The sequence below is a fragment of the Oxyura jamaicensis genome, chromosome 1 (assembly GCF_011077185.1).
Source record: "Oxyura jamaicensis isolate SHBP4307 breed ruddy duck chromosome 1, BPBGC_Ojam_1.0, whole genome shotgun sequence".
NCBI classification, from domain to species: domain Eukaryota; kingdom Metazoa; phylum Chordata; class Aves; order Anseriformes; family Anatidae; genus Oxyura; species Oxyura jamaicensis.
This window is the reverse complement of record NC_048893.1, coordinates 107,886,788-107,895,847: the sequence shown is the minus strand read 5'-3', so window position 1 is coordinate 107,895,847 and position 9,060 is coordinate 107,886,788. Positions and strand designations below refer to the sequence as shown.

Below are 9,060 nucleotides of genomic sequence, written 5' to 3'. Positions count from 1 at the left end.
CAATAGCATCACGCCTTGCATCAAAAATTAGTATTATGTAGCTAATTTATCTCATATTAGACCTTACACAGAGGGTTTGATAGGTGGAAAGTGGAAAGCTTCAGCGTAGCTCTTGTATTCCCACCTGCCAGCCTCCGGAGCTTAGGAAAGACGTGAGGTCTGAACTGTGCAGGCCTAACGTGGGTGGGTAGGGCTCAACTCATGCCTTATAGACGTGAGAGTTGCCATTTTCCTTACTATATCCACAGCCTGTTATGCCTGATTCTTTTTCTGTGATGCTCACAAGAAACGTAAATAGGCCTTTAAAATAAAAATAGGAGTGGGTGGGGGGAGGAAGTAGCAAATTTTAGGAGAATTTCCTTGATACTGGAGGAGTTCTCCAGTCTAGCCGTGGCCACTTGTTTGGCCAAAGCTGGTCCCTTTGGGGCACTGAATTGTAAGTGTAAGGATCCCACCATGGGTAAGAGACCACCGTTTTCTGCAGACTGGCAGGAGCTTCCCTGGCCCACGGGTGAGACCCTGGATCCCATCTTTAGGGGAGCTAAGACTCCAGCTCAGTCCTCTGCGGAACAAAGACTCCTCACGTACGGGCAGTTTGGTTGTCTGTGTAGCTTCTGGCAGGTTGTCCCTAAAAGGTGGGCTGGTGGGGAGCAGGGAACTGGTTTATTAGAAAATGGGTTTATTGCCTGTGCTGCTAGAAGAGCCTTGCAGGGCCCCAGTTGTCGGTGGGCAAAGCACATCCCTTAGCATTGAGGTTTGGGAAGTGCTACCCTTACCTCTTTTATTACCAGGCAGTTTGTTGTCCTCTAGGCCTCCTCAAAGGCATGCTTTGCTTGCACCAGCTTCAGAACAGCACAGGGCACGTTTTGTTTCTGAGGTGGCTGTCTCTGCAACCAGCACATTGAGGATGTGACCCTGCTGCCTGTGTGCTGCTAGCTGAAATGTGGCCAGATAATCATGGGGGGCGCAGTGCTGCCTCCCCCCCAGCTCCTGTTCCCACTCCTGATGTTGTGAGCTTCTTTGCAGCTTGCTTTCATTTCCCTTTAATTTTATTCTGAACAATTGCTGAGAAACTGTTGAACAGTAGAGTTCTGCTTTTTAATCTTTCCAATGACAAGAGCTGCCCTGCGTGTTGACTGAAGGCTCTCAGCGTGTCGGTGCTGCTGAACAAATCCGGTCCAGAATTCTGGGAGCCTGCTGAGGCCTGTCATTGTTGGGGAGGTAAGGAGAGGAAAGAAACTCCATACGAGATTGCTGCTTCTGGTTCTCTTTTCCTTTGGCCACATCCTGTTAGTAACACACATCACCCCTGTGTCATACGTGGTCATGAGCTTGAGTAGCTTTTGCACTAATGAAATCTTACAGTATCCCGAGGGCCTGGGTAAGTTGCTTCCATTTTAATCTTGGAAACGAAGGCAGGTAGAGGAGTACACACAAGGTCACGTAGCAAGGCCATGGTACCAGTGAAACGCTTGCAGAAGCTGGTTATCCATCCGGCTGGGTGATGTTTCCTTTTCATTGATGTAAGGAAGTAATCAGGAGGAGTAAGTAATCATTCCTGTGGCAGAGTAACAAAGATGAAAAAGTCATACGGACTGCCTAGGGAGTGTGGGATTGTTTGTCCACTGTGTACATCTGGGAATACGCTAATGCTGCAGTATCTGGCTGGCCTCCTTTCAATTCTCTGTTCACAATCAATTTAGTAAGAGGAAAGGGATGATATATTTTCCATGTAACCTTCAAAACAAATCCACAGCTTCTGCAGCTGTTCACCTCCACGCACGGATGTTACAGGTGATGCTGACTGTACGTACTCTCGGGGGAACATGAATATGCCCCTGCTCCTGAAACAAGAGCAGGTTGCCCGTAGCACTAGTGCAGGCTCCCTCCTTGCGCTTTTTCAAGCACTGTGTGGCAAAGCCTTGAGAGCCTCGTCTGATCCCAGGGCTGGCCCTGCTTTGGGCAGGGGCTGGACTGGAAACCTTGCTGAAGGCTCTTCCCACCCACACTGTCCTCTGCACCACTCCTCAGCCCGTCACACAGAAAAAGTTGCCTTTTTTGTTTGTCTGTTTTCCATGTCAGGAACAAATGGCTAAATATATCTGTGACTGGCACAGGTAGCCCAGGGACACTGTGCATGCCCCATCCCTGGACATGTTCAAGGCCAGTCTTGATGGGGCCTTGGCCAACGTGATCTGGTGGGTGGCATCCCCGCCTATGGCAGGGGGTTGGAGTTAGATGGTCTTTCAGGTCCCTGCCAACCTGAGCCGTTCTGTAATTCTGTGATCTAGAATTTTGTATCAAAAGATGAAAATACTGCAATGACACTTCAGGGCAAATTCTTAGCAGATAAAACTTGGTGACAATCTTCCATCATAAACGCCAGGAACACGGATTTACTAAAGAGGTCGAAAGTCACCCTGTCCTGGTCCTCTCACCCCCAGTGAGAACTGCTTGGTGCAGATGCAGGTGCATTTCCTGCGATGTCCCAAGTGTATCAAACACAGTAGATGGCAGCAGTGGCTGACTGCCCTCAATCCTTGGGACTCTGCTGCAAAAGCATCACTGGATTTTTATCTAAACTAAGTTTGGGTACACAAAATCATGTTTTCTGTTATCCTGTCTTCTCCCAGTTGAAGCAGAATACTTGAAATGAGAAAGTCTCTCCTTAACACCCTGGTTTAGCACAAAGGTACTAATGCCACTTCCCAGAGCCTGGTAGGCATTTAAGGTCAGCATCCTAGCCAAAACACAGCTACTGGAAGGAGGGACATCTTGGGAGAGATTGATTGCAGGGGACAGTAGAAGGTAGAGTATGCTACAGGGCTCCCATGCAGACGTGCCCCATGTCCTGCCTCAGAAAGCACCCACAAACCTATCCAGGGGAGAACAGAGCAAACATTCGTGATGCTTCCCCACTGCACTCCAGCTTCGATGCGTTTTTCGAGGTCTTTCTGAAAGGGATGTCATAAAAATGGGTGGATTTAGTTGCCTAAACACAGGCACATAGTACTGTTTCACCCTGTAGTACCTTGAGGCACCTGAGATCATGGCCTCCTGCAGATCCCAAGTTTAACTCTGCTGCCCACATCCAGTCTTCTGGTGCCTCCCCAGAGGTGCAAGACACTGGCCTGCGGTGGGGCCAGGAGGAGGCAGGAGCTTCAGGTGGGTGATGCTGTCCTGGAGGGGCAGCCGGAGTACGGCAGGGAGTCCTGGGGCAGCTCAGATGGCACGAGGCAGCTGAGCCCCATCCTGCATGTTTAAGAGATCTCCCATGGCTTCTGCTCCAGGAGGCTGTCCAGAGTGCCCTTGACTCCAGAGAAAATTTTTGTGTTCAGACATCCTTTGGCAAGGAGTCTCGGAGGTCTGTTACCCACTCAGGGCTGTGCCTCCAACCTTTGCTCATTCTGAACTTTGATCCCACTAGAGTTTCATTTGACTCCCGCTAACTTTTTGCATTGGAGGAAACTCTGTCAATCTCTATGGACTTTCTCCACACCATCCGTAATTTCATAAACCTTTTTTCAGTGCCCTGTTTCCCTTGGGGATGACAGTAAAAAGGCATGGAAAAAAAAATTGCATTGAAATGGCCTATGGTATATGCAGCAGTTCCTACGCTTGTGGCATCTCCTGCAGCAAGTTAATGTTTGTTACTTAATGTAGGATTATTTTCGGCTTGCGATTATGCCAGGCTAATCCAAAACTTTTGGGAAGTCAGTGAAGTAGCAGGATCACGAGCCAGGGCACAGGCAGCAAGCCGCACGTAACGAGACGAGCACGCACGCACCAAGCAGTGACAAGCGGCTTGCACCCGCCAGCTCGCTGTGCGCCTCGCCGCACCAGAGCTGAAATCCTTCCCACTGCTTTGGCATAAAACCACAGAGCTACCACGAGCCAGCAGCCGGCGTGAAACGGAGGAAGCAAGAGGGAAACTTCCTCCCGTGGTTTTCTCCTGCAATTTGTGTGCACGGCTTGGAGAGGCAAATACATTTCTGAGCATGAGGACAGGCTCCGGTAGGGTGTGCGCCGGAGCCCCGTGTCACAGCCGTGCAATTAGCTGATGACCCATGTGAAATCACACGCTGCTACAGCAGCCAGATAACCTGCTCTCGGGGAAAAAATGGTTGAGGTGAAACAGGTATCCCGAGGAAAGAAGAAATAATTAGAAATAGCATGGTGAAAAAAAAGAAAAGAAAAAAAAATTGGGAGCAAGAGGGCCTGAAATTAATTACTGTTGCAGAAACTGGATCAAAGCCAGGAACGGAGAGTCACAAGGCTGCAGAGACACGTGAACTGAATGCTAAGTGGTGCTGCCCTGCCTCGGGAAGGGGAGCGGGCTCCGGGCCCAAGTGCGTGAAGCGGGGCAAGGGAAGGGCCCAGCGCTCCTCCACGCCAAAGGGTCACCGTGCCTGCGTTTCGTGGCACGAGCCTGGCTTTAAAAAGGCGGCAGCTTCTTCTTTTTAAAGTCTTCTTCTCCCATTTCTTGCCATTGCCATGCTCTTCTCCGACATCCCCCTCCGCCTGGAGCCGGGACCCAGCTGACATCTCAGCCCTCCAGGCAGAGCAGCAGCGCTCTGGAGCAAGGAGCTCCGGAGCAAGGAGCAGAGGCAGAGGTGTTTCTGTCAGAAGCCCACCGGGTCCTTCCCCCGGGCTCACCCCCGGGGATGCTCCGCTACCGGCGGTCCCCGGCTCCTTTCGCTCCCCGGCCAGCGGAGGTCGCTCCTCCCCTGCAGATGCGCGGCGTTTCGCTCCCTCATCCTCATCGCAAACTGGCTTTAAAAGCCGGGGGATGACTGCTTTAATTAAGCAAACGAACAGGAAAAAAAAATAAAAAAAATAAAAAATAAGCACACGTGCTCTGCAGGTAGTCGCGCACTGTACCCCGTGCTCGGCCTTACACAAGGCACTTACGCAGATACGGGGCAGCTGCCGGCTTTGCGCAGGGCGTTGGGTGGTCTTTGCGTCATTCGGTTGGAGAAAGTAATTTGCAGGGATAGATTCGGATTCGCTTCTTCTCAGTGGAGATTAAACCCCCTTAATTATCTCCTCGAGGGATATTAGAGAGGTTCGTATCTCTGCAGTCGTCCAAGCGCTAATTGCAGCAGGACTGATCCTCCCGGGCAGTGGGCATCATCCCTGATTAACGAGGGCAGACTCTCCCTGGAGGCTGCCCAGTGTTTTGTATTGACTCCCTGAAGGGACTGAAGGAGCTCATCGGGGATTTGGGAAGGGACAGGATGGCACCTCCTAGCAGGGACAGGTGTTGAAGGTGGCCAGGTGCTCAGCACGGTGATGGTGCCTGTATTAGCTGATTACTGATGCAAGTATTGCATAAAGGAGAAACTGATTCTGTACCTGCACATCTTACAAATGGCCTGTACTCACCCTGTTGCTTTTTGCAGGGTCTGCAGGGCAGCGCGGTAGCCAGCAGCCAGCCACCATTTACAGATTTGCAGAGTCTCTCTGGCATGCCCTGCTCCGTGGCTGTGCATTGGCTGGGTGGGCCAACACAAGAACCTAGCGTCACTGAAATTTCCTTCGGATACTTCTGCAATGTTCTTAAAAACGGCAAGTGAAGAGCATTCAAGAGTTTGTCGTGCCACTGCAGAGAGTTTTGGAAATCAAACCTGCTGTTGGAGAAGACAGAGGGAAGTGGAGGCATGCTTAACGTTGGCATCAGTGGAAATGTAGTTCAGAAGAATCTACTTCATCATCTCCCCCAGACTCCTAACACAGCATAAAAAAGCCCTTTAGATTGTAGAAGAAGCAGCTAGAAGAAGCTAGAAGACTCAACTACAGGAAGAGGATCAGCTTTCTTCAAGGTCACTGCAATAACAGGCTATTAGTTGAATTATACACGGGAATAATAGTTCAAGAAAAAATAGATAAAGGCAGCAAATAACTTTAACTTAAAAATGATAAGAAAATCCACCCCTATGCCCCCTCAAAACCTCACAAAGTGTGAGAAAATTAGGTGGCTGGTAATGAAGTGATCTGTAAGTGACCCTTCTTTCCCTGCCTTCCTTTTAGAAAGTAAAGAGGGAGCTGTTGTTAAAAGTAAAATAAACCAGAGCGTGCTGGGATTAAATCTGTGCTCTGAAAGCAGTGGTGAGGTCTGGGGAGGACTTTTTACTTTGGGGTATTGAGGCTTGATAGCCTGAGCCTGCAGAGCATGTCCAGGCTATGTGATGAGGGCTGTGGGGCACCCTAGTGTTCTGCAGGGCAGCTCAGACCACCCCATGCAGAGCTGAGCCGGGCTGCCAAGGGGCTCCCCGGGATTTCAATTTCTGTGATTGCCATACCCAGCTCTCACAGCCACATGTTTTAGCCCTGTGTTAGGCTCAGGACTGCTGGCTCTGACACTGAAAACCCACACGGATGCTGTTGGTTTCATGGGGACAGTTCTACGAATGCACTGTAAAGAAATTGTGTGCACTCTAAAATGCTGCCTGATGGCTCTGTACTGATAAATAAGCATTAAAATACACAGCACTAGTAGGCAGAGGGTGTGCTTGGCATGAATCAAAGGAATTAATGCTTTGCAAAGCTATTAATTGTCCCAAGTACTTTGTCAGTCCACAAAGATGTCCCATCCCTGGAATGACTGATATTGGGGAATGAGGAAGACTCTTACAGGATGATAAAACCTAGATCCCCAAAATGCAGATGTTTGGAGCAGTATCATGACACAGACAAGTAATCCCACAGCTATGTGTAAAAGCTGCAGCACCGGTGTGCAACACTGATCTCCAGCCGGAGAACAGATGTGCTTGTGGGAAGCGCAGTGACTGAGCCTGACTAAGCCTTCAGACCCTCTCTGGTCCTGAAAGCAATGAGGAGAGGAAAGGACACTCCCAAAATGTAACTTCCTATGTTGCTTCTACAGCTGGGCAAGGCCTTCTCTCCAGCTGTAACTTGATGGCCATATCAGTGGACCTGTAACATCTGGTTTTGATGGAGCATTTTCTTCCTGCAGCTCCTACATCACTTGCAGGTTGATTTGTGAACATTGTTGAGACATCTTATGCAGTGTGTGCTTCTGAAACCTACCAATGTTAGCCATGTGAAGGGACAATGTCACTTTGCTAACTAATTTAAATTCATCTGAATTTGAGCCTGAAGGGACTGCTAATACAGCACGGTGTAAGCGTGAGACAGAAATGCTGACAAACCAGTCCTGTGCACACGTAAACATCTCGTGCTCAGGTGCTGGCTGGTAAAAACCCATTACAGCCCTTTCCCTTGGAGCAGCAGTGGGGTTGAAGGCAACAAGGAGGCTTTACATTAGTTCTTTTGGCTGGTGCTGTTAAAGCTGTGTTTATACCATGAGCTCTCACACCTGGCTATTGCCATTCCCACACGGCACCACGGTGATGCAGTCGATGGGGACGCTGTAGCCTCCTGCTCTGTGAAAACGCCATCGTGGCGTGAGCTGGAAAAAGGCATCACAAGTTGGCAGGCTCAGTGTACCCCTGACAGCCCCGATTTAAAAAGAAGTAAATCAAAATCAAAGCACAATGAGGGCTGAGTTGTGCTCAGGCCTACCACTGGCTAGGGGAAGTTCCTCCCACCGTAACTCCTTCATGGAGAGCAAACATAAATTTATCCCATCAAGCGAGAAGGCGATCGCCTCTGCGGGGCTGTTTTGGAGGCTGGGATATGTAAGCCTCTGTAATGCAGAGAGAAAGCAGGCTTATGTTCAACCTTTAAGGAGAAAACAGGACACGACATGCACTATATTCTGTGTAACACTGCATTTCAAACAAACACACATGGTCTACAGTGTGGTAGGGGGTGCCAGCCTTTTGTCTGCCTTGGTGCTGATGGAAATGCATAATTTCTGGAAATATGTATTTGCCCTTCCTGATCCCAGTTGTCTCTCTCTCCCTGCTTGCAGAGACATGTTAGTGGGCACGTAGGAAGCGGGTATAGCCCAGCTGTGTTCCTGAACAGATGCTGTTCAGTCTAAGGCGACGCAAAATGTTATGACATTTAGAGGGAGCCTTGTTGTGCCTGTGGATAAAATGGGCATGAATCATGTTTGTTTCCTAAAACTGTCTGTTAAAGAGATGCAGGTATACCTACCTGATAGCAAGCCCTGAACCCCCTGAAAATCGCTCTCTTCTGGTAGTGGAGGCAGTTCCACACCAGTTCTCCTGGTGGCACGGCAGCTCTCTGGGTTACTAAAGCTAGGGGAACAAAGGAGAATAAGGCTTGTTATCACAGCACCGCTGGTGTACAAGCCTTTGAGTGCCGAGCACAAAGCCCTGTGACTTATGGCACATCATATCACGACTCGGTGTGGTTTGTTGTGTCACGTTAGTGGGTTTCAGCAGTTTCCTCTGGCTGTTTTCGTGGTGCTCTGGTGTCACACTGAGTGTTAGGAAGATGAGTCCTGCAGCTTTCATTTATGGGAGTTTCAGGGGAGCTGCTGGTGACTGCTGGCTGCTGTGTGTGACAATAGGTTGCATAGTCAAATGCCAGACATTCATCTTTGAAAAGTCTACCTTCAAATAATGAACAAGTAGTAAAAATACCTCCTTATTTTTCTTCTTTCCTTTTCCTTTTTTCCCTCTGGACTCTGATTGATCTTTGACTTCCAAAATAAATAAGAAAGTATCCTAGACCACTCTAATAGACTCCACAGGAAAATCAGTTTTGAGGACCGGTTAATCAGTGGCTGAGGACAGTATAAAAGCCCTGTTTCATTTAAAAGCTGGCACAGTAGGCCAGGCAAGATGCATGTACGGACCAGAGCCCTCAGCACACACTTTCAATAGCGTTAGCTGGCTCCAGGGTGTGCTTTCCAAGCGAAGGTCCCAATCATCCCCACTTATCCTGCCACGGTTTGTGTCGCAGAGGGATTTTGCTGCCAGTGACCTGACGGCCTTTTGGGCTGAGTGAAGCTGGAGGATCTGCTCCAGGAGCACACCTCATGCACTCTGGCCTCCAACGAGGATGTCAGGGTCTGCACCGAAGACCCAGCCAGGCAGCTCTTGAGGCCTGGGGGACTTGCCAGAGCTGCTTGTGCTAATAGAGGCTCTTGAAACACCAGGAGGT

At 49.5% G+C, this 9,060-nt stretch overlaps 1 long non-coding RNA gene across 1 annotated transcript; it reads left to right on the top strand.

The window, feature by feature from the left end:
• The first annotated feature begins 4,937 nt into the window (after positions 1-4,937).
• Positions 4,938-5,905, top strand: LOC118160607. The gene is made up of 2 exons (XR_004747597.1): positions 4,938-5,065; positions 5,403-5,905. It is a non-coding gene; the product is annotated as an uncharacterized LOC118160607 (long non-coding RNA).
• The last annotated feature ends 3,155 nt before the right edge of the window (positions 5,906-9,060 follow it).